We start from the raw sequence: 25,181 nt of genomic DNA, 5'->3' as shown, positions 1-25,181 counted from the left end.
TGTCGGCACTGTCGGTTGACAAGCGGCTACGCTTATCGGTGATGATTCCCCCAGCCGCACTAAACACCCTCTCCGACAACACGCTAGCCGCAGGACAAGCAAGCACCTCAAGGGCATACAGGGCTAGTTCAGGCCACGTGTCCAGCTTCGACACCCAGTAGTTGTAGGGGGCAGAGGCGTCACCAAGGATGGTCGTGCGATCCGCTACGTACTCCCTCACCATCCTTTTGCAGTGCTCCCGCCGACTCAGCCGTGACTGGGGAGCGGTGACACAGTCTTGGTGGGGAGCCATAAAGCTGGCCAGGCCCTTAAAGACTGTTGCACTGCCTGGGATGTACATGCTGCTCGATCTACGCACATCCCCTGCAACATGGCCCTCGGAACTGCGCCTTCTGCCACTAGCGCTGTCGGCTGGGAATTTTACCATCAGCTTGTCCGCAAGGGTCCTGTGGTATAGCAACACTCTCGAACCCCTTTCCTCTTCGGGAATCAGAGTGGGCAGGTTCTCCTTATACCGTGGATCGAGCAGTGTGTACACCCAGTAATCCGTAGTGGCCAGAATGCGTGCAACGCGAGGGTCACGAGAAAGGCATCCTAACATGAAGTCAGCCATGTGTGCCAGGGTACCTGTACGCAACACATGGCTGTCTTCACTAGGAAGATCACTTTCAGGATCCTCCTCCTCCTCCTCCTCCTCAGGCCATACACGCTGAAAGGATGACAGGCAATCAGCCGGTGTACCGTCAGCAGCGGGCCAAGCTGTCTCTTCCCCCTCCTCCTCATCCTCCTCATGCTCCTCCTCCTCCTCCTGTACGCGCTGAGAAATAGACAGGAGGGTGCCCTGACTATCCAGCGGCATACTGTCTTCCCCCGCCCCCGTTTCCGAGCGCAAAGCAGCTGCCTTTATGGTTTGCAGGGAATTTCTCAAGATGCATAGCAGAGGAATGGTGACGCTAATGATTGTAGCATCGCCGCTCACCACCTGGGTAGACTCCTCAAAATTACCAAGGACATGGCAGATGTCTGCCAACCAGGCCCACTCTTCTGAAAGGAATTGAGGAGGCTGACTCCCACTGCGCCGCCCATGTTGGAGTTGGTATTCGACTATAGCTCTACGCTGTTCATAGAGCCTGGCCAACATGTGGAGCGTAGAGTTCCACCGTGTGGGCACGTCGCACAGCAGTCGGTGCACTGGCAGCTTAAAGTGATGTTGCAGGGTGCGCAGGGTGGCAGCGTCCGTGTGGGACTTGCGGAAATGTGCGCAGAGCCGGCGCGCCTTTACGAGCAGGTCTGACAAGCGTGGGTAGCTTTTCAGAAACCGCTGAACCACCAAATTAAAGACGTGGGCCAGGCATGGCACGTGCGTGAGGCTGCCGAGCTGCAGAGCCGCCACCAGGTTACGGCCGTTGTCACACACGACCATGCCCGGTTGGAGGCTCAGCGGCGCAAGCCAGCGGTCGGTCTGCTGTGTCAGACCCTGCAGCAGTTCGTGGGCCGTGTGCCTCTTATCGCCTAAGCTGAGTAGTTTCAGCACGGCCTGCTGACGCTTGCCCACCGCTGTGCTGCCACACCGCGCGACACCGACTGCTGGCGACATGCTGCTGCTAACACATCTTGATTGTGAGACAGAGGAGGAGGAGGAGGAGGAGGAGGGTGCTTTAGTGGAGGAAGCATACACCTCCGCAGATACCACCACCGAGCTGGGGCCCGCAATTCTGGGGGTGGGTAGGACGTGAGCGGTCCCAGGCTCTGACTCTGTCCCAGCCTCCACTAAATTCACCCAATGTGCCGTCAGGGAGATGTAGTGGCCCTGCCCGCCTGTGCTTGTCCACGTGTCCGTAGTTAAGTGGACCGTGGCAGTAACCGCGTTGGTGAGGGCGCGCACAATGTTGCGGGAGACGTGGTCGTGCAGGGCTGGGACGGCACATCGGGAAAAGTAGTGGCGACTGGGAACTGAGTAGCGCGGGGCCGCCGCCTCCATGATACTTTTGAAGGACTCCGTTTCCACAACCCTATACGGCAGCATCTCAAGGCTGATGAATTTTGCGATGCGGACGGTTAACGTTTGAGCGTGCGGGTGCGTGGCGGCGTACTTGCGCTTGCGCTCGAACACTTGCGCAAGCGACGGCTGAACGGTGCGCTGAACTACACTGCTGGATGGGGCCGAGGACAGCGGAGATGAGGGTGTGGGTGCAGGCCATGAGGCGGTAGTGCCTGTGTCCTGAGAGGGGGGTTGCATCTCAGTGGCAGGTTGGGGCACAGGGGGAGAGGCAGGGGTGCAAACCGGAGGCGGTGAACGGCCTTTGTCCCACCTTGCGGGGTGCTTGGCCATCATATGTCTGCGCATGGTGGTGGTGGTGAGGCTGTTGGTGTTGGCTCCCCGGCTGAGCTTTGCGCGACAAAGGTTGCACACCACTGTTCGTCGGTCGTCAGGCGTCTCTGTGAAAAACTGCCAGACCTTAGAGCACCTCGGCCTCCGCAGGGTGGCATGGCGCGAGGGGGCGCTTTGGGAAACACTTGGTGGATTATTCGGTCTGGCCCTGCCTCTACCCCTGGCCACTGCACTGCCTCTTGCAACCTGCCCTGCTGATGCCCTTGACTCCCCCTCTGAAGACCTGTCCTCCTGAGTAAGCGTTGCACACCAGGTGGGGTCAGTCACCTCATCGTCCTGCTGCTCTTCCTCCGAATCCTCTGTGCGCTGCTCCCTGGGACTTACTGCCCTTACTACTACCTCACTGCAAGACAACTGTGTCTGATCGTCATCGTCCTCCTCACCCACAGAAAGTTGTTGAGACAGTTGGCGGAAGTCCCCAGCCTCTTCCCCCGGACCCCGGGAACTTTCGAATGGTTGGGCATCAGTGACGATAAACTCCTCTGGTGGGAGAGGAACCGCTGCTGCCCAATCTAAGCAGGGGCCCGAGAACAGTTCCTGGGAGTGTTCCCGCTCCTGAGCAGGTGTCATTGTAGTGGAGTGAGGAGGCTGGGAGGAAGGAGGAGCAGCAGACAGAGGATTCGGATTGGCAGCAGTGGACGGCGCAGAACTGCGGGTAGACGATAGGTTGCTCGAAGCACTTTCTGCCATCCAGGACAGGACCTGCTCACACTGCTCATTTTCTAATAACCGTCTCCCACGTGGACCCATTAATTGGGCGATGAATGTGGGGACGCCAGAAACGTGCCTCTCTCCTAATCGCGCAGCAGACAGCTGCGACACACCTGGATCAGGAGCTTGGCCTGTGCCCACACCCTCACTTGGCCCTCCGCGTCCTCGGCCACGTCCACGTCCACGTCCTCTAGGCTTACCCCTACCCCTCAGCATGCTGTATTACCAGTGATTAGATTTCCCAGGCAGGAAATAAATTGGCGCAAGACTGCAGGGCAAATATAATTTTTGCCCTTTTTGGAAAACGAAAGGCCCCACTGCCTCTAGTGAATGAATTATCTAAGTTTAATAACTGTGCTGTGTCCCTGCTTATGTGTCACAGAACGTGAGGGTAGCAGAGTTATTATAACTCTTGGAGAGCAGGTATTTTTTTTCCCAATTAAGGAAAGCAAATGGCGAAGCCAGCAGTAAAGCGTAGCTGGCTGCGTATGATTTAGCAATGTTTTTCACACAGCTCACACGTGTCCACCGCCCGTAAGGACGGACAGAGGCTGGACAAATAGATTTGTTTTCAGTTTTTTCCCACCAACAGGCAGCACTGCGTATATTCTATGAACCTGAGAAGTTTAATAACTGTGCTGTGTCCCTGCTTATGTGTCACAGAACGTGAGGGTAGCAGAGTTATTATAACTCTTGGAGAGCAGGTATTTTTTTTCCCAATTAAGGAAAGCAAATGGCGAACCCAGCAGTAAAGCGTAGCTGGCTGCGTATGATTTAGCAATGTTTTTCACGCAGCTCACACGTCTCCACAGGCGTAAGGACGGATACAGGCTGGACAAATAGATTTCTTTTCAGTTTTTTCCCACCAACAGGCAGCACTGCGTATATTCAATGAACCTGAGAAGTTTAATAACTGTGCTGTGTCCCTGCTTATGTGTCACAGAACGTGAGGGTAGCAGAGTTATTATAACTCTTGGAGAGCAGGTATTTTTTTTCCCAATTAAGGAAAGCAAATGGCGAACCCAGCAGTAAAGCGTAGCTGGCTGCGTATGATTTAGCAATGTTTTTCACGCAGCTCACACGTGTCCACCGCCCGTAAGGACGGACAGAGGCTGGACAAATAGATTTGTTTTCAGTTTTTTCCCACCAACAGGCAGCACTGCGTATATTCTATGAATAATAACGGTGTTGTGGCCCTGCCTATACAATTCTTTCCCTGCAGTATCAATGGAGGGTGCAATGCTCTGCTGAGGCGATTTTGAGAAGCCCAAAAAAAATGCAGCACAGCCAACAGCAGCCTGGACAGTACTGCACACGGATAAATATGGCCCTAGAAAGGACCGTTGAGGTTCTTGAAGGCTACACTCACTCCTAACACTCTCCCTGCCTATGCAGCACTTCTGTCCCTAATGCCAGGTGCAACGGTCTGCAGAGGCGATTTTGAGAAAAAAAAAATCCCACTGCTAACAGCAGCCAACACACAGCTATCAGTGGCCCTAATAAGGACCTTTGGGGGGTCTTGAAGCCTACACTAACTACCAATTCTTTCCCTACAGCAGCTCCGGTATAAACAGCACTGTCCCTCATCTAACTCACACCGCATCTGAGGCGAACCGCGGGAGGGGCCGACTTTTATATTAGGCGAACACCTGATCTCGCCAGCCACTCACAGCAGGGGGGTGGTATAGGGCTTAAACGTTGCAGGGGGAAGTTGTAATGCCTTCCCTGTCTTTCAATTGGCCAGAAAAGCGCGCTAACGTCTCAGGGAAGGAAGTGAAAGTAACCAGAACACCGCATGGTGTTCGTCACGAATAACGAACATCCCGAACACCCTAATATTCGCACGAATATCAAGCTCGGACGAACGCGTTCGCTCATCTCTATTAATCACCATTTTCTTATTCATTGAATTATTGTTTAGTTTTGCCATAAAATGCAGTCCCTAATTTTCTGTTCTGAACCCCCTCATACCGCAGTGTTATATCTCTGTTTTTTAAGATTATAACAAGAGAATAGTATTTTTAGATATAGATGTTCTGTATATTGACAACACAGCTTGCCTCTGACAACTTTCTACATATACACACCGCAGTAGGTGCGCAGTGACAGCTCCTTGGATCATTAATCCTGTTATTTTGTCCCACTCTGTATTAACATATACAGAATTGCTTTATATCAGATATGGCAGATGCTTTCAAAAATAGATTTTGAGGTTTTCCTGCTACAGCAAAATGGTAAAAACATTCTATTTTATATGTATTTTATGCATGTATATTAGAATTTGCTTTTCTATAATTGCAAATACAGTTGGAACTATGCAATGGGAAATCCGGAGTGCAGCTTTAGAGAATTATCTACAGTGGTTCCTGCTGTGTAATTACATTAAGTAGAAATCAATGGGAGCCGCTATTTCCAGTCACCCGGATGTTGCCATAAAGAGGTCAGCGCTCACATATAACCTTACGCAAGAATAAAATGCACATTATTCACAGCGGACCATCTTGCTCATCTTTAACTTACATCAATATATGAATTATGTAGAGTGCGATGTAGAAATGTGAAATTATCATTCAGTCAGAGAACATTGAGATTACAACTGATAGTGAATGTGTTACAGCCATTGCAGGGTAAATTTGACATTCGAATGCATTAACTCGTGTATTTCCTTCTATAGTTGTCTCATCTAAATGTTGAGATTTCTGCATGAATCACAATTTAGTGTAATTTATAGAATAGGGCCAGTAAGCCTCTGCATAAGCTTTAGACCGCATCCACATGGGAGACACGATGGCGACACAAAGTCACGTGACTTTAGAGCCCCACCTGCGAGGATTTTTTGGGGAGCTGGAAATATAAGCCGTACCCCAAAAATAGGCCCTATCTGCATTAAAAAAAAAAAAAAAAAACATCACATAAGAATCGCTGTCCGACTCCAGCGCGGGTCTCTTCTTCAGCTCCAGCACTCATCTTCTGTCTTCTGCTAGTCCTTCCTGGATTGGAGAATCAAAATCCCCTTCTCCAAGAATGGCTGGCTCTGATTGGCTCATGATCTCTGTGGCTTAGCCAATCAGCGTTTCTAAGGTGATGTATTATTTTGTTTTTTTACTTGCTTTGCCAACTTGAAAGCAACAAGTTCGGATACAGCTTTAACCCTTTTCAATCCAATTTGTATCCTGGTTTTCCTAGGGGGCTTACTCTTTTTCTGCCGTTATACAATGGCGCTATATGCTGGCTAAAGCCAGTACTGCATGAGGTGACACGTTGGATAGGATCTGACAGCAGAGAGTCTGGCAATATACAGTAAGAGAACCTCGACGGACGTCTTCCAACATCAGAGCTGTACAGCCTTAAATCAAAATGTCTTCAGACGTCAGACAGTGGATTGGAAAGGGTTAAAGAAGGACAAGTGGGTTGATACAACTCAATCTATTAACACAAATAAATAAATGATACAAATAAAACAAAGTTACATAAAAATAGGAGATATTGCGTATACATTTTGTAAACAATTCTTAAACAATGGTTACATCAATACTCACATCACCAAGAGCCTTAGGTATACTTCATCTGCTTTGTGCATCAAATAGAGAAGCAGTGGTGAAAAGTCAGAAAACAGGGAGCGTCTTGGGAACCACACTGTGAGAGAGCATTCCCCATCACAGGTCCAAAATGCTTATTAAAAGCCCATTTACATGGAATGATGATCGCTCAAAGATTGCTCAAATGACAGTTTGAGTGACAGCTTTAAGAGATCAGTTTGCATAAACTTTTAAGTAGCTACTTAGCTACCTAAGAGCAATTAAGTGTGCAAATGAAGCCTTAGCTGAATGCAGTTAATAGCCAGAGGCTATTATCTGTGCTCAGATCCTTTGTTCTCCGATGGGAAACAATGCTATCAGCACTCCCCATGGAGAACTGCTGATAAGTCTGAAGGATGAATTTTAGGTTGGACTGAATTTAAACAATCAGCTAGAAGTGCACAAAAAGTGCACGATGGGTGCGCATTTGGACGCAACGATTATCGCTCAAACAATCGCCGATTAGTGATTTTTGAGTGATCATCGGTCCGTGTAAATGGGCCTTAACTCTTCCAAACTCTCTCCTGTCTTTTATACTTTACATGATTTATTGCTTGAATATTTGCATCACAAATATCAATGCATAGAGTTGCTTGTCCGAAAAGGTCACAATCCGAAGCGACCATTAACCAGATCAAACAGACAAAACTGTTTCTTAAGACAATGATAATAGATTTGCATGACTAACTAGACGATAGAATCACAAAACTCTATAGATAATGATGGTAGAATTACAAGACAATGGTGATACTATGTCCAGATATTAACATGGTTCCAGCAAGTCTATAAGACTCAGTTATACAATCCTCATAATTTATACATTGAACATTCATGGCTGGTTGAATACAAGATGGAGGGCTACAAATATATTTGCACCACAATACTGCAGTTAGGGCTTTTACAGTAGGATTTCCTACTGTAAAAGTTGCATTGCACCGCATGAAAACTGCGTTTCGTGCGATACGATGCAACAAAAAGGAAGGCTCCATAAGGAAAACATGGGCTACAAAAATAAAATCCAAACTGTATAGAGCATGTCGCGATTTTGTAGTCTCGCAATGTTGCATGCTACAAAACGTCGCTCATGTGGAAGAACCCATAGGAAAGCATGGGCTTCACATACATGCACTTTGTAGCACTGTTGCATTGCGACAAAATCACCCGTGTGAATGAGGCCTTATAGAAACCTCACACACAGTGATTTTTGTAAAAAGAAAAAGCACAATTTTTTTGGTGATTTTTCATGTCGTTTTTTTTTTTCAGTCACAGCCAGAAGTGCATTTAAAAGAAATGGGAAATATAAAGGAAGTACGTACATGTCTACTTCCTGCTGGATCAACATCTGACTTTGGCTCCAAAAACTGCAGTGGCATTTTTCCAAAAACTATTGTGTGTGAAAGCAGCCTCAGGGAGGTCTTGTAGACACCCAAAAAGAATGCATTAGTTGTTATTGTACTAAATAAACTGGACATCCGAGGGGGAAGGAGTGTAACCAGTGATGCACCCTAATGATCAATAATTGCGTCCTAGGTTATTTTAAGCAGTTGTCCAGGTGGGGGATGACTTTTTAAAAATGGATCAAAATCTGTTAAAATAATTAAAGCAGTAATACTCATCCATCCTCTTTCCTGGCGATCCAGCACCGATGCTCACGCGGTCCTTTCAGTCCTTAAGGCTATGACCTCAATCAGACGCCACAGCAGTCAGGTGCTGTTCTCCTGGTATCATGGCTCACAGCATCTCAGCAGTGATGTCAGGAGAATGTTACATGACCGCTGCAGCGGTCAGATGGTAGCCCTTCCTAAACAAGGACAGAGACGACCTCGGGAGCTTCAGCACTGGTTCACTGGGGAAGAGGATGGATGATTATTTCTGCTTTTATTGTTTTACCAGATTTTGATCCATTAAAAAATTAATGCATCCGTTAGTAGAATTAGCTATAATCTAAAAAAGAAACCATTTATTTATTCTCAAGACACTGTCCTCAAAAATGAGTCATTAACAAAAATCTATTCAGGTAGGGATATATATATATATATATATATATATACACACATATATTGTGGGGTGATAGCTTGGTAGCGTGTGGGTTTCGTGATATGTAGAGATGGAACACCAGCGGATGCAGTCCAAAGCAGGTGTGACCTGCGTTTATTTTATAACAGCAACATAAAGTCCAACCTTAGCTTCAGGCAAAACAGAAACATAACAGTCCAAGCCTTAGCTTCAGGCAAAACAAATGATAGTCCACAATCCCGCTATCAGGCCGTCCCGGCCTGATCAGGTCGCACTTAGCAAGTGCAATGTACCGCAGCGCTTCTCTCTCCAGCCGGTCACACAGGCTGCCAGGGTCCAGCAGCCATCTTAGCTCCCTCTGTGTCCATGCACCTGCTATTTATGTGCACACTGGCTCAGCCTCAGCCCCTGGGCTGATTGGCCTCGCCCACACCCTGGAGTGGAGGAGGTGGAATGGACAGCCCCACTACCGACCTGCCATCCATTCCAAAAAAAACAGGCCTGGATATTTTTGAAGAACAGATCTCCAGCAACTACTTGCTGGAGACCACATTACACTCCTGGTTTCTTACATCTCCAATAGCGGGACGTGACCTTCCTCCAGTCCCCTTATGCATAATACCGGAACCGAGGGGCGACGTAGCGACCATCCACTACTTCCCCCCTCAGTAACTCACTATATATATATATATATATATATATATATATATATATATATATATATATGCCACAATACAGAACAGGAAAGACTAAGCATGTACAGTTAAAGAGAACCTGTCACCTCTGAACAGCACTATAAACTGAGCCAGGGGATATATTTTATACTCCCGCTCTCCGCCATTTCCACAGTGTCCCCAGTGAAGTCTGCCCGCGGTCTGAAAATCTGACACTTTTCAGATTTCCGTATGTCCGCACTCTCCCATAAAAGTCAATGAGAGAGGGCGCGTACACAGCGGTCTGAAAAGAGTCCGATTTTCAGACCGCAGGCAGACTTCACTAGGGAGCACTGTGGAAATGGGGGAATAGGTGAGTATAAAATATATCCCCTGGCTTCCTAGCATTTACTGAACAGCACCATAACTTAGTTTATGGCGCTGCTCCAAGGTGACGGGTTGCCTTTAAGAGAAGTAACATGCTAGAAATATTTATATGAAATTATAGAGTTCAAAGTGGAAGGATCGCTAAACACAAAAACATTTCTAAGAGGAAGGTGTAACTTGCAATTAATGTTAAGGCGTCTTAAGGGAGGTGTCCCCTACTTCAAACAAGAACCTACTAGAGATCAACTTATCCTTCCAGGTCCGGTAGCTAAATCCCCAGAGGTAGTTAGTCCTATGGGAAGCTGTGAACGGTTGCTGCGGGAATGATATTGGTGGATATATGATATCTTGACATGCTTAGTCCCCCATAGCAACAGCAACAGCTCTCCATCTTACCTATAGGATGTCAATATGTCCTAATAGGGTGTGTACTGTAGACAGAGGTTGCTTTGATGGGATTACAACTCGAATGCGGACAACACATTCTGCTAAAGCTGCATCAATCATTTTAACCTTCTAATCTTTTCATTTTAGCAACGTTTGAAGTAATAAATATTAAGCTGTCCTAATTATGTGCACAGCAGCCATCAATACATTTAAAGAGCATCTAATATACATGACGAGCACGGCAAGATTGCCGGCACCAAATTGCACTTCTCATCGTGCAGATTGTTATCCATGTGTGAATCTGAAGGCACCTGCTTATTTCAGACTTATTGTCTCTGTTATGATGATAAACTTTTCTCCTGGGAAGAAATCAGCCGAAGGAAAAACTCCAAGAAAACTTGATGATGCGATGAACCCTTGTGATTCAAAATTCAGAGTCCCCGGAGACTTTGTAGACTGGGAAGAGGGAAAGTATTGCAACATCGATAATGCTACGGAAATAAGTGAGGTCAAAGTATAATACTAGAGGGAAAAGAAAATGTAAGAGAGAAGTTGAAAGAAATCCTAATGTTAATAATTATCTCTCGCTCCTCGGCAAGCACCGCTGTAGTCACACAGGCAGTTTAGACTTCAAAGAAGGCCAAATGCAGGGTCAGGAATTAGAGGTTTTAAATCCATTTAAATGATAAAATAATCAAATTGCTTTATCCTGATTATGTTTTAATCCCTTATTAATGTCAATTCTCTTTATATAATATGCCCCAAGGTTACACATATTTAGACTTTCTAGATTGCCATGCATTATTTTCTTTATAACTTTGCACCGACCTTCAGGCAGCGGCTTTATCTGGCCGATGGTCACGTGCTTTTATTTATATTAATTCGTATTGAGAACATGGGGGATTGGCCTCTGGAAGCACAATACTGGCATTACAATATGCAATCAATAACACAGCACAGCACTTGTTTTCACTGGATCAAACAATATACAACTTTTCTAATTAATATAATTCACTTATTACATTTTAGGCAATTTTTTCTTCCACTGATAAAATCATCAGTTTTAGACAATCAAATTATTTAGAGCAAGTTACAAATGATCGATTGGAAATACTGGTAATTACACATGAATATCAGTACTCCAGGCTAGATCGGCACAATTTTTCATATATGGTAGAAGTTTTCTGCTAAGTAACACAAAATTTTGCCCTTAGACATTGAGCAGGGGGAAAACTCAATGCCTATACACTAACTAGTTATTAGTATTATTTATTGCACCACTTGTAATATAATATAGTGAATGACATCATCACATGTAACTAACTGAAGAACCTGTGATGACGGTTGGAGTTAGTCAAAATATTGAAGGACCTGTGATGACATCATGTGATCAGGGGTGGAGCTCAGAGCTCCAGTGATTCAACTACTCGCTGAGGTGAAATCGTGGCAGAGATGAAGGACCTGTGATGATGTCAGCGACATGTGATCAGGGGCGGAGCATGTAAATTACTCTCAATGAAGGATCTTTGATGACATCACCATCATGTGATCAGGGGAGGAGCATGGTTAAAATATTGAAGGACCTATGATGATGTCACCGTCATGTGATCAGGGGCAGAGCTCAGAGCTCAGAGCTCCAGTGATTCAGCTGCTCACTGATGTGAAATCATGGCTGAGATGAAGAACCTGTGATGTCAGCGTCACGTGATCAGGGGAGGAGCATGTAACTCACTCTTTCCATGAAGAACCTTTGATGATGTCATTGTCAGGAGGTGAGCATGTAACTCACTCATTCAGTCACTCAGTTTTCAAAATTTTCCTATGTTTAGCAAGTATGGCGCTCATCACCTTCGCTAGTTTCCAAACTGACACCAATTCTAAATAATTGATAATAAAATGTAGCATGGTAAAACTATATACAAAAAAATGTATGCAGTCAGTAAATTGCTCATAAATTTGTGTTGATGTGTAAAATTATTGAAATGGAAAAGTGGAGGTTTTGTCTATGGTGACTAGATCAACAAATTAATTAACCGCGCCTTGTGGTGCTTTTAGATAGAATGATTATGGTTCAAAAATTCTTTAAATGAGTGAAAGTGAACAATAGTTGTTCAGTAGAGATGAGCGAGCACCAAAATGCTCGGGTGCTCGTTACTCGGGACAAAATTATCGCGATGCTCGAGGGTTCATTTCGAGTAACAAACCCCATTGAAGTCAATGGGCGACCCGAGCATTTTTGTATATCGCCGATGCTCGCTAAGGTTTCCATTTGTGAAAATCTGGGCAATTCAAGAAAGTGATGGGAACGACACAGCAACGGATAGGGCAGGCGAGGGGCTACATGTTGGGCAGCATCTCAAGTTCCCAGGTCCCACTATTAAGCCACAATAGCGGCAAGAGTGGGCCCCCCGCCCAACAACTTTTACTTCTGAAAAGCCCTCATTAGCAATGCATACCTTAGCTAAGCACCACACTACCTCCAACAAAGCACAATCACTGCCTGCATGACACTCCGCTGCCACTTCTCCTGGGTTACATGCTGCCTAACACCCCCCCCCCCCGCACGACGCAGTGTCCACAGCGCACACCAAAGTGTCCCTGCGCAGCCTTCAGCTGCATTCATGCCACACCACCCTCATGTCTATTTATAAGTGCGTCTGCCATGAGGAGGAACCGCAGGCACACACTGCAGAGGGTTGGCACGGCTAGGCAGCGACCCTCTTTATAAGGGGCAGGGCGATAGCCCACAATGCTGTACAGAAGCAATGAGAAATATAATCCTGTGCCACCGCCATCAGGAGCTGCACACATGGGCATAGCAATGGGGAACCTATGTGCCACACACTATTCATTCTGTCAAGGTGTCTGCATGCCCCAGTCAGACCGCGGTTTTTTATAAATAGTCACAGGCAGGTACAATTCCACAATGGGAATATCGTGTGCACCCACAGCATGGGTGGCTCCCTGGAACCCACCGGCTGTACATTAATGTATCCCATTGCAGTGCCCATCACAGCTGAGGTAACCTCCGATTAAATGCAGGTGGGCTTCGGCCCACACTGCATGCCCCAACCTGACCGGGGTTTTTAATTCATAGACACAGGCAGGTACAACTCCCTATTGTGAAGTCCGTGTGGACCCACAGCATGGGTGGGTGCCAGAAAGCCACCGGCGGTACATAAATATATCCCATTGCATTGCCCATCACAGCTGAGGTAATGTCATGTTTAATGCAGGTGGGCTTCGGCCCACACTGCATGGCCCAGTCAGACTGGGGTTCTTTAGAAGTGGACCCATGCAGTTACAACTCCCTGTGGACCCACAGCATGGGTGGCTCCCTGGAACCCACCGGCTGTACATAAATGTATCCCATTGCAGTGCCCATCACAGCTGAGGTAACGTCCGATTAAATGCAGGTGGGCTTCGGCCCACACTGCATGCCCCAGTCAGACTGGGGTTCTTTAGAAGTGGACACATGCAGTTACAACTCCCTGTGGACCCACAGCATGGGTGGCTCCCTGGAACCCACCGGCGGTACATAAATATATGCCATTGCAGTGCCCAGCACAGCTGATGTAACGTCAGCTTTAATGCAGGTGGGCAAAAAATTAATTAGATTACACTGTAGGCGAGGGCCCCAAAAAATTGGTGTACCAACAGTACTAATGTACGTCAGAAAAATTGCCCATGCCCAACCAAGAGGGCAGGTGAAACCCATTAATCGCTTTGGTTAATGTGGCTTAATTTGTAACTAGGCCTGGAGGCAGCCCAGTTAAAATAAAAATTGGTTCAGGTGAAAGTTTCAACGCTTTAATGAGCATTGAAACGTATAAAAATTGTTTACAAAAATTATATGACTGAGCCTTGTGGGCCTAAGAAAAATTGCCCGTTCGGCGTGATTATGTCAGGTTTCAGGAGGAGGAGCAGGAGGAGGAGGAGGAATATTATACACAGATTGATGAAGCTAAAAGGTCCACGTTTTTGATGGTGATAGAGAACAATGCTTCCATCCGCGGGTGCAGCCTACATATTGTTTAGGTATCGCTGCTGTCCGCTGGTGGAGAAGAGAAGTCTGGGGAAATCCAGGCTTTGTTCATCTTGATGAGTGTAAGCCTGTCGGCACTGTCGGTTGACAGGTGGGTACGCTTATCTGTGATGATTCCCCCAGCCGCACTAAACACCCTCTCTGACAAGACGCTAGCCGCAGGACAAGCAAGCACCTCCAGGGCATACAGCACGAGTTCAGGCCACGTGTCCAGCTTCGACACCCAGTAGTTGTAGAGGGCAGAGGCGTCACGGAGGATGGTCGTGCGATCGGCTACATACTCCCTCACCATCCTTTTACAGTGCTCCCGCCAACTCAGCCTTGACTGGGGAGCGGTGACACAGTCTTGCTGGGGAGCCAGAAAGCTGTCAAAGGCCTTAGAGAGTGTTCCCCTGCCTGTGCTGTACATGCTGCCTGATCTCTGCGCCTCCCCTGCTACCTGGCCCTCGGAACTGCGCCTTCGGCCACTAGCGCTGTCGGATGGGAATTTTACCATCAGTTTGTCCGCCAGGGTCCTGTGGTATAGCATCACTCTCGAACCCCTTTCCTCTTCGGGTATGAGAGTGCAAAGGTTCTCCTTATACCGTGGGTCGAGCAGTGTGTACACCCAGTAATCCGTAGTGGCTAGAATGCGTGTAACGCGAGGGTCACGAGAAAGGCATCCTAACATGAAGTCAGCCATGTGTGCCAGGGTACCTGTACGCAACACATAGCTGTCCTCACTAGGAAGATCACTTTCAGGATCCTCCTCCTCCTCCTCAGGCCATACACGCTGAAAGGATGACAGGCAAGCAGCATGGGTACCCTCAGCAGTGGGCCAAGCTGTCTTTTCCCCCTCCTCTTCATCCTCCTCATGCTCCTCCTCCTCAACGCGCTGAGATATAGACAGGAGGGTGCTCTGACTATCCAGCGACATACTGTCTTCCCCCGCCTCTGTTTCCAAGCGCAAAGCGTCTGCCTTTATGCTTTGCAGGGAACTTCTCAAGAGGCATAGCAGAGGAATGGTGACGCTAATGATTGCAGCATCGCCGCTCACCATCTGGGTAGACTCCTCAAAGTTTCCAAGGACCTGGCAGATGTCTGCCAACCAGGCCCACTCTTCTGTAAAGAATTGAGTAGGCTGACTCCCACTGCGCCGCCCATGTTGGAGTTGGTATTCCACTATAGCTCTACGCTGCTCATAGAGCCTGGCCAACATGTGGAGCGTAGAGTTCCACCGTGTGGGCACGTCGCACAGCAGTCGGTGCACTGGCAGATTAAACCGATGTTGCAGGGTGCGCAGGGTGGCAGCGTCCGTGTAGGACTTGCGAAAATGTGCGCAGAGCCGGCGCACCTTCCGAGCAGGTCTGACAAGCGTGGGTAGCTTTTCAGAAAGCGCTGAACCACCAAATTAAAGACATGGGCCAGGCATGGCATGTGCGTGAGGCTGCCGAGCTGCAGAGCCGCCACCAGGTTACGGCCGTTGTCACACACGACCATGCCCGGTTGGAGGCTCAGCGACGCAAGCCAGCGGTCGGTCTGCTCTGTCAGACCCTGCAGCAGTTCGGGGCCGTGTGCCTCTTCTCTCCTAAGCTGAGTAGTTTCAGCACGGCCTGCTGACGCTTGCCCACCGCTGTGCTGCCGTGCCGCGCGACACCGACTGCTGGCGACGTGCTGCTGCTGACACATCTTGATTGCGAGACAGAGGTTGCGTAGGAGGAGGAGGAGGAGGGTGGTTTAGTGGAGGAAGCATACACCGCCGCAGATACCACCACCGAGCTGGGCCTGCAATTCTGGGGGTGGGACGTGAGCGGTCCCAGGCTCTGACTCTGTCCCAGCCTCCACTAAATTCACCCAATGGGCCGTCAGGGAGATATAGTGGCCCTGCCCGCCTGTGCTTGTACACGTGTCCGTTGTTAAGTGGACCTTGGCAGTAACCGCGTTGGTGAGGGCACGTACAATGTTTCGGGAGACGTGGTCGTGCAGGGCTGGGACGGCACATCGGGAAAAGTAGTGGCGATTGGGAACTGAGTAGCGCGGGGCCGCCGCCGCCATCGTACCTTTGAAAGCCTCCGTTTCCACAACCCTATACGGCACATTTAACGCTTGAGCGTGCGGGTGCATGGCGGCGTACTTGCGCTCCAACACTTGCGCTAGCGACGGCTGGACGGTGCGCTGAAAGACATTGGTGGATGGGGACGAGGACAGCGGAGGTGAGGGTGTGGGTGCAGGCCAGGAGACGGTAGTGCCCGTGTCCTGAGAGGGGGGTTGGATCTCAGTGGCAGGTTAGGGCACAGGGGGAGAGGCAGCGGTGCAAACCGGAGGCGGTGAACGGCCTTCGTCCCACCTTGTGGGGTGCTTGGCCATCATATGTCTGCGCATGCTGGTGGTGGTGGCTCCCCGGCTGATCTTGGCGCGACAAAGGTTGCACACCACTGTTCGTCGGTCGTCTGCACTCTCAGTGAAAAACTGCCAGACCTTTGAGCACCTCGGCCTCTGCAGGGTGGCATGGCGTGAGGGGGCGCTTTGGGAAACAGTTGGTGGATTATTCGGTCTGGCCCTGCCTCTACCCCTGGCCACCGCACTGCCTCTTCCAACCTGCCCTGCTGCTGCACTTGCCTCCCCCTCTGAAGACCTGTCCTCAGTAGGCGTAGCAAACCAGGTGGGCTCAGTCGCCTCATCGTCCTGCTGCTCTTCCTCCGAATCCTCTGTGCGCTCCTCCCTCGGACTTACTCCAATTACTACTACCTGAGTGATAGACAACTGTGTCTCATCGTCATCGTCCTCCTCACCCACTGAAAGCTCTTGAGACAGTTGCCGGAAGTCCCCAGCCTCATCCCCCGGACCCCGGGAACTTTCCAAAGGTTGGGCATCGGTCGCGACAAACTCCTCCAGTGGGAGAGGATTCGGAACCATTGCTGCCCATTCTGGGCAGGGGCCCGAGAACAGTTCCTGGGAGTCTGCCTGCTCCTCAGAATGTATCATTGTAATGGAGTGAGGAGGCTGGGAGAAAGGAGGAGCAGCAGCCAGAGGATTCAGAGTTGCAGCAGTGGACAGCGTAGAACTCTGGGTGGTCGATAGATTGCTGGATGCACTTTCTGCCATCCACGACAGGACCTGCTCACACTGCTCATTTTCTAATAAAGGTCTGCCGCGTGGACCCATTAATTGTGAGATGAATGTGGGGACGCCAGAAACGTGCCTCTCTCCTAATCCCGCAGCAGTCAGCTGCGATACACCTGGATCAGGAGCTCGGCCTGTGCCCACACCCTGACTTGGGCCTCCGCGTCCTCGCCCGCGTCCATGTCCTCTAGGCCTACCCCTACCCCTCAGCATGCTGTATTACCAGTAGTGCAGAAACAGAACGCTGTAATTAAATGTGCCGCTTATTGGCCTGTGGTTGGAGGCTGACTTCCCTTATGGAATGCACAGCAGAGCCAGGAAACAATTTTGTGCATGCCTGTAGTGAGACGTAGGTGCGTATGACTGAGCTAGTGGAATTCACAGCGCAGAAGCATTCAAGTGGCCAAAGGCCAGTAGTAGGCCTTAAAGGGGTTGTCCCGCGCCGAAACGGCTTTTTTTTTTTTTTTTAAACCCCCCCCCCCCCGTTCGGCGCGAGACAACCCCGCTGCAGGGGTTAAAAAAACAACCCGCACAGCGCTTACCTGAATCCCGGCGGTCCGGCGTCTTCATACTCACCTGCTGAAGATGGCCGCCGGGATCCTCTGTCTCCATGGACCGCAGGGCTTCTGTGCGGTCCATTGCCCATTCCAGCCTCCTGATTGGCTGGAATCGGCACGTGACGGGGCGGAGCTACACGGAGCCCCATTCAGAAAACAAGAAGACCCGGACTGCGCAAGCGCGGCTAATTTGGCCATCGGAGGGCGAAAATTAGTCGGCACCATGGAGACGAGGACGCCAGCAACGGAGCAGGTAAGTATAAAACTTCTTATAACTTCTGTATGGCTCATAATTAATGCACAATGTACATTACAAAGTGCATTATTATGGCCATGCAGAAGTGTATAGACCCACTTGCTGCCTCGGGACAACCCCTTTAAGTGTTTTGCTTCTATTTTTTTAAAATGCTGAGCTGATACAGCAGACAGATACTGTAGGCAGCGTATAACATTATGTATACTGTTTCCCTCTGGCGGGATGACAGCAGATCCAGGAAACAATTTTGCGCAAGCCTGCTGTAACGCTTAGCTGCGTATTAATTAGGACTACTACCCCCAGCAGACACGCAGTAAACTGAAGACGGTCACAGGCAGCCCAAATATAGTATTTTTCCCCAATTTTTTGGAAAAAGCCCACTGCCTATATAGCCTGAATATCTCTTTCCCTGCCTCACCAGTACTGGCCCTATACTCTGTACAATGACTGCAGACTGCAAACGCAATGCTCTGCACGCCCGATATACAAAAAAAAAAATTGTGCAACACTGCTAAAAGCAGCCTCAACAGTACTGCACACGGTCAGATGTGGCCCTAAGAAGGACCGTTGGGGTTCTTGAAGCCTAAAATAACTCCTAACACTCTCCCTATAGCAGCTTCGGCACCAGCAGCACTTTCCCTGATCTCTGTCAGAATGCATCTGTGGCGAGCCGCGGGAGGGGTCAATTTATATACTCGGGTGACACCTGATCTCGCCAGCCACTCACTGCAGGGGGGTGGTATAGGGCTTGAACGTCGCAGGGGGAAGTTGTAATGCCTTCCCTGTCTTTCTATTGGCCAGAAAAGCGCGCTAACGTCTCAGAGATGAAAGTGAAAGTAACTCGAACACCGCGTGGTACTCGCCTCTAGTAACGAGCATCTCGAACACGCTAATACTTGAACGAGTATCAAGCTCGGACGAGTACGTTCGCTCATCTCTATTGTTCAGTCTTAAAGCGGGCCAACGACCGGACGAGTGATAATCGTTCACTTTTCGCTCGGCGTTCATTTTATGCAAGCATACAAATCAACGTTGGCTCATTCAGTTATCATTCAGTTTAGACCGCAGTTGTTCAGTCCTTCTTATTCACTTATACAGCGAATGTGAAAGACCGAACAATTCTGAATGTTTTCTCGCTTCAACGAGCCAATGATGTCCCTGCCTGTATAAACAGAGTGCACAAGCAAACTCTGACATAATTCGTTCATTGAAACGATAAATCATCTCATTTAGAAGTACCCTTAGTAGACTATACACCCTGGGCTGTTCCCAATGTTTGGACCCCCCTTCCCCACTGCCACTTTGCCATTCTGTATCTATAGAAAACACCTGCAAGGTGGTCTTAGTTTTTAAAGCTAGGTGTAACTATTCCCCTTGTTAAAGGGCTGTGCCTCTGCACACCGACTGCCTGCAATCATCGCTGACGGTATCAGGCACTCCCTAAATAAATACAGACTCCAAAGACTACCCATCCAGTAGATAGTTACACCTTGGAAAGCTTGCAGTTTATTGATTACAAGATGAGATAATTCTAATGGGTTGGCAAATGATGCATATGAGTTAACTAAAATAATCTGCTGAGTACCTTGTAGGATAATAGATCTGCCCTGAGAGTCAGACTCAGCTTTATTAATTAATATAGGAAAGAATTCTGGAGACTAATTAGGACCCTGTGGTATTTTTGAGGGTGTTCAAGGAATCTGAAAAGATTGAGGCAGCAAGTATCTCAGTGCCTTCCTGTACTATGAGTTTTAAATGTTGACTATGCATATGATAGGCTAATGGACCCAACTGCTTCTACAAAATTCTGACTTTCATTAATATGATACAAAAAGAGTTCCAAGTCATAAGGCCAAGTAAACGTTCTCTTCAGTTTGGTTTGGTTTTGCTACTAGACAACATTGGAGCATACTGCATGATCAGCTTAAGTCATAGCCTATGTATAGTCAAAGACTTACAACATCGCATTCATGTTTAAAGTCCCGATGCAGCAAACATTGAAGAAATAAATCAAGAGTTAAATTGTCTGAAACTGTTTCTTGTATAATTAATAAAATAAAATACTCATTTTCCACTTCTTCGAAAACTATAACACCCACTAAAATGAATTTGTATAAACAAAGGAAGACCACAAACTGAAGTACCCAATGGGGGAGGACAAAGAAGGTAGAAAGAACATATAAGAGAATGTTGGGAGACGAGGAAGGATTAAGGCTGTGATATGGCTTATCATGTGAGTAAACCTGAGGTGGGAAAGGAATATGAACTTCGTCTATTGACCTGGTCGGAACTCATGTTCCTCATAAATCCATTGGGGGAGTAGATGAGATGTTTGATGAAAAACTGGATTGTCCTGGAAGGGACTAAGCTCTGGCTGTGAATGGACTGCGAATAATGATAACAGGATGACCAAGTTTTTTCATACAACACTTCAAGATCCATAAGGATAGCTGCCAACTACTCATTGACCATGATCCAAGATAATTTTGTCTTCACAAAGTCAATACTAACTGAGCTTTTTCTTCAGGAGTGAGTGATAACAATATGTTCAGCCAGGAAACAATAGGATATCCATTCAGTTGTGTATTTGGGGATGTTAGGGATTCGTTTGCCCAATAGAGCTTCCTAATGTGATTTTTGTAGCAATAAATTTGTAATACAGAATATTAGAATATACACCTGGATCCAGAATCTATGAAGCCTTGGGCAATCCCACCAAATGTGTAGGAAGGTACCCTCCCCTCAACATCCTCTGAAGCATAAGCCAGATGTCCCCATGAACATACCAGCCATTCTTCTTAGAACCAAGTACCAATGTATTAAATGTTTATAGCCCACCTCTGTAATAACTTCATTAATGGAGAGTTTTGCAGTAGAGATGGCTATTTTATGCCAGTCGGAGACTGCCAATTCCTCACCCAACTCCTCTTCCCAACTCCGCTTATAAGGGAGTTCATCCAAGGGTGTTGTGAATGTACAATTTGGCAATTGTTCCAGGACCCCTGGTATTTGTGTTGCATAGACTTTCAAAAAAGTTATTTTCAGTAAGTGCTAAGACACTGCACATGATTTTGGACAGTGTTGTTCTATATCGCTTGGTACAGCTCTTTGTCTATCCCATAAACTTTGAATTTGGTTTGACATGGTGCATACTCTGCCATTCAAATGGGGAGATAGGAGCCCATTCTCGTAATATGGCGGTGGGAATCGTGGGGACAGATGGTAAGTATTGATTCTTTGATAAACTTTAAGGGAAATTTGCCAGCCCATGTGAGCTCCATAAACAATAGTTATGGCCATATAGGTGCTGAAGCTAAATCTGCGGATGTAACACTCATACTTACCTTCCTCGCCTTAGATTATGGAGCTAATGGAAACTGACAGATTGTTTTTAAGTTTTTTTTTCAGCTCAGTATCATGTTAGTATGCACAAGTGCAATGCCTTATGCAAATAGATGATACAGTATATTAAGCACAATAATAGATTGCAAAACTAAATTATTTGTTGTGCAAAAAACATTTGCAGATGTAATAAATTCATGCTTTCAATTTACATTCTAATGAAGTTTGGTTGATATGTAAAGAAAAAAAATCATGATTTGCGTGAAGTGAAGGATCTAACACTCAATATTCCAGATATGGAGCAAATATTACTCAGAATCATAGCAATTATTAATAGTGAAGAAAATACATGCAGCTATATTTTAATAGTAAATCTCCAAAAAGTGTCATCTCAAACACCAGCAATATGACTGGCAACCAGAGAACCTTGCAATGCAATTGGTTACAAGGACTGCAGGAGTTAAAAAGAATGTGTTATCAGGAAATGACCTATTGTATAAATCAAGTATTTGTGTTAAACATACCTTTTAGGAATTTTTGTTTTCTTTAAACTTCCCAATGTCACAATCTATATTTTAAAATCATTCTAATATCCTGCAGTATTCACACTCATAGAACCATAGATAGAATCATAGAATTGTAGGGTTGGAAGGGACCTCCAGGGTCATCGGGCCCAATTCCATGCTTAATGCAAGATTCGCTAAATCATCCCAGATGGATGTTTGTCCAGCCTCTGTTTGAGGATTTCCAGTGAAGGAAAACTCACCACCTCCTGTGGCAACCTGTTCCACTCATTCATCACCCTCAGGGCTCCCACCCACTTGCGTTAGCGAGTTGCGTTTGTTTAGCGCTGCGATAGAACGCTTAAACTTTGTAGTTTGAAACGAATGAGTTGTAATGTGGCTATGCACATTTGCGTTTTTTTCTCGCAGCGCGGTTGTGTTTTTTTATCGCTTGCGACTGCCCTATATTAGTGCGATGTCCTATTTTTTTCTCGCCCATGCAAGTCAATGGTTGCCATAAAAACGCATTGCACATTGCAGAATCGCATGCGCGACTGCGTTGCGATGCGATACTGCGATTCTTTCTCTCAGGTAAGGAGGAGGGGAAGGGCGGGCTTTCTCTGCTCAGCAGTGCTGGGGAAGGGCACAGCAGTCAGTGTTAAAAACGCTGCGATAAAAAAACGCAGGACAGTCACAATACAAAGAGCTTTGCGATGCGAGTTTAGTGGGGGGAAAATCGTAGCGCAATCGCACAAAAATCGCAAGTTGTCAACTGCAATATCGCAGCGATTTTAAAAACGCACTATCACCCTCGCAAGTGGGTGGGAGCCCTCACTGTCTTATATCTAATCTGTCTCTCCTCCCTTTCAGTTTCATCCCATTGCTTCTAGTCTTTCCTTGTGCAAATGAGAATAGGGCTGATCCCTCTGCACTGTGACAACCCTTCAGATATTTGTAGACAGCTATTAAGTCTCCTCTCTGCCTTCATTTTTGCAAGCTAAACATTCCCAGATATTTTAACCATTTCTTATAGGACATGGTTAGCAGACTGCTCACCATCCAGGCAATTTGTTGTTGCCTTTTTAAAATTGGGGTGTCTGGAATTGGACACAGTATTCCAGATTAGGTCTGACTAAGGAAAAGTAGAGAGGGGATAATTACTTCATGTGATCTAGACTCTGTGCTTCTCTTAATGCATCCAACAACTGTGTTTGCCTTTTTTGCTGCTGCATCACACTTTTGGCTCATATTCAGTTTGTAATCTATTAGTATAACCAAGTCTTTTTTATGTGCATTGCTGCTTAGCTCAATTTCTCCCATTCTTTATGTGCTTTTTTCATTTTTCTTGCCCACATGAAGGACTTTGCATTTCTCCCTGTTAAATACCATTCAGTTAGTCATTGACCACTGTTCAAGCTTGCCTAGATCTTTTTGAATTCCCTCATTACCTTAGTGTTAGCTATCTGTCCTAACTTTGTGTTATCGACAAAGTTTCCCACTCAATTCGTTCATCTAGATCATTTATAAAAATGTTGGACAGCACTGAGACCCAGACAGAGCCTTTTCATTCCCTAACATAAGACATTCATCCAATTAGACATGCATCCATTTATGACCACTCTTTGAGTATGATCATTAATAGAGATGAGCGAGCACCAAAATGCTCGGGTGCTCGTTACTCGGGACGTAATTTTCGCGATGCTCGAGGGTTCGTTTCGAGTAACGAACCCCATTGAGTCAATGGGCGACTCGAGCATTTTTGTATATCGCCGATGCTCGCTAAGGTTTCCATTTGTGAAAATCTGGGCAATTCAAGAAAGTGATGGGAACGACACAGCAACGGATAGGGCAGGCGAGGGGCTACATGTTGGGCTGCATCTCAAGTTCCTAGGTCCCACTATTAAGCCACAATAGCGACAAGAGTGCCCCCCCACCCTCCCAACAACTTTTACTTCTGAAAAGCCCTCATTAGCAATGCATACCTTAGCTAAGCACCACACTACCTCCAACAAAGCACAATCACTGCCTGCATGACACTCCACTGCCACTTCTCCTGGGTTACATGCAGCCCAACCCCCCTCCCCCTCCCCCGCACGACGCAATGTCCACAGCGCACACCAAAGTGTCCCTGCGCAGCCTTCAGCTGCACTCATGCCACACGCTGGCCTCATAGCCACACCACCCTCATGTCTATTTATAAGTGCGTCTGCCATGAGGAGGAACCGCAGGCACACACTGCAGAGGGTTGGCACGGCTAGGCAGCGACCCTCTTTAAAAGGGGCGGGGCGATAGCCCACAATGCTGTACAGAAGCAATGAGAAATTTAATCCTGTGCCACCGCCATCAGGAGCTGCACACGTGGGCATAGCAATGGGGAACCTATGTGCCACACACTTTTCATTCTGTCAAGGTGTCTGCATGCCCCAGTCAGACCGCGGTTTCTCATAAATAGTCACAGGCAGGTACAACTCCGCAATGGGAATTCCGTGTGCACCCACAGCATGGGTGGCTCCCTGGAACCCACCGGCTGTACATAAATGTATCCCATTGCAGTGCCCATCACAGCTGAGGTAAAGTCCGATTAAATGCAGGTGGGCTTCGGCCCATACTGCATGCCCCAACCTGACCGGGGTTTTTAATTCATAGACACAGGCAGGTACAACTCCCTATTGTGAAGTCCCTGTGGACCGACAGCATGGGTGGGTGCCAGGAAGCCACCGGCGGTACATAAATATATCCCATTGCATTGCCCATCACAGCTGAGGTAATGTCATGTTTAATGCAGGTGGGCTTCGGCCCACACTGCATGCCCCAGTCAGACTGGGGTTCTTTAGAAGTGGACACATGCAGTTACAACTCCGTGTGGACCGACAGCATGGGTGGCTCCCTGGAACCCACCGACGGTACATAAATATATCCCATTGCATTGCCCATCACAGCTGAGGTAATGTCATGTTTAATGCAGGTGGGCTTCGGCCCACACTGCATGCCCCAGTCAGACTGGGGTTCTTTAGAAGTGGACACATGCAGTTACAACTCCGTGTGGACCGACAGCATGGGTGGCTCCCTGGAACCCACCGACGGTACATAAATATATCCCATTGCATTGCCCATCACAGCTGATGTAACGTCAGCTTTAATGCAGGTGGGCAAAAAATTAATTGGATTACACTGTAGGCGAGGGCCCCAAAAAATTGGTGTATCAACAGTACTAATGTACGTCAGAAAAATTGCCCATGCCCAACCAAGAGG

The sequence above is a fragment of the Eleutherodactylus coqui genome, chromosome 12 (genome assembly GCF_035609145.1).
Source record: "Eleutherodactylus coqui strain aEleCoq1 chromosome 12, aEleCoq1.hap1, whole genome shotgun sequence".
In the NCBI taxonomy this organism is placed as follows: domain Eukaryota; kingdom Metazoa; phylum Chordata; class Amphibia; order Anura; family Eleutherodactylidae; genus Eleutherodactylus; species Eleutherodactylus coqui.
This window is presented reverse-complemented; position numbering follows the sequence as displayed.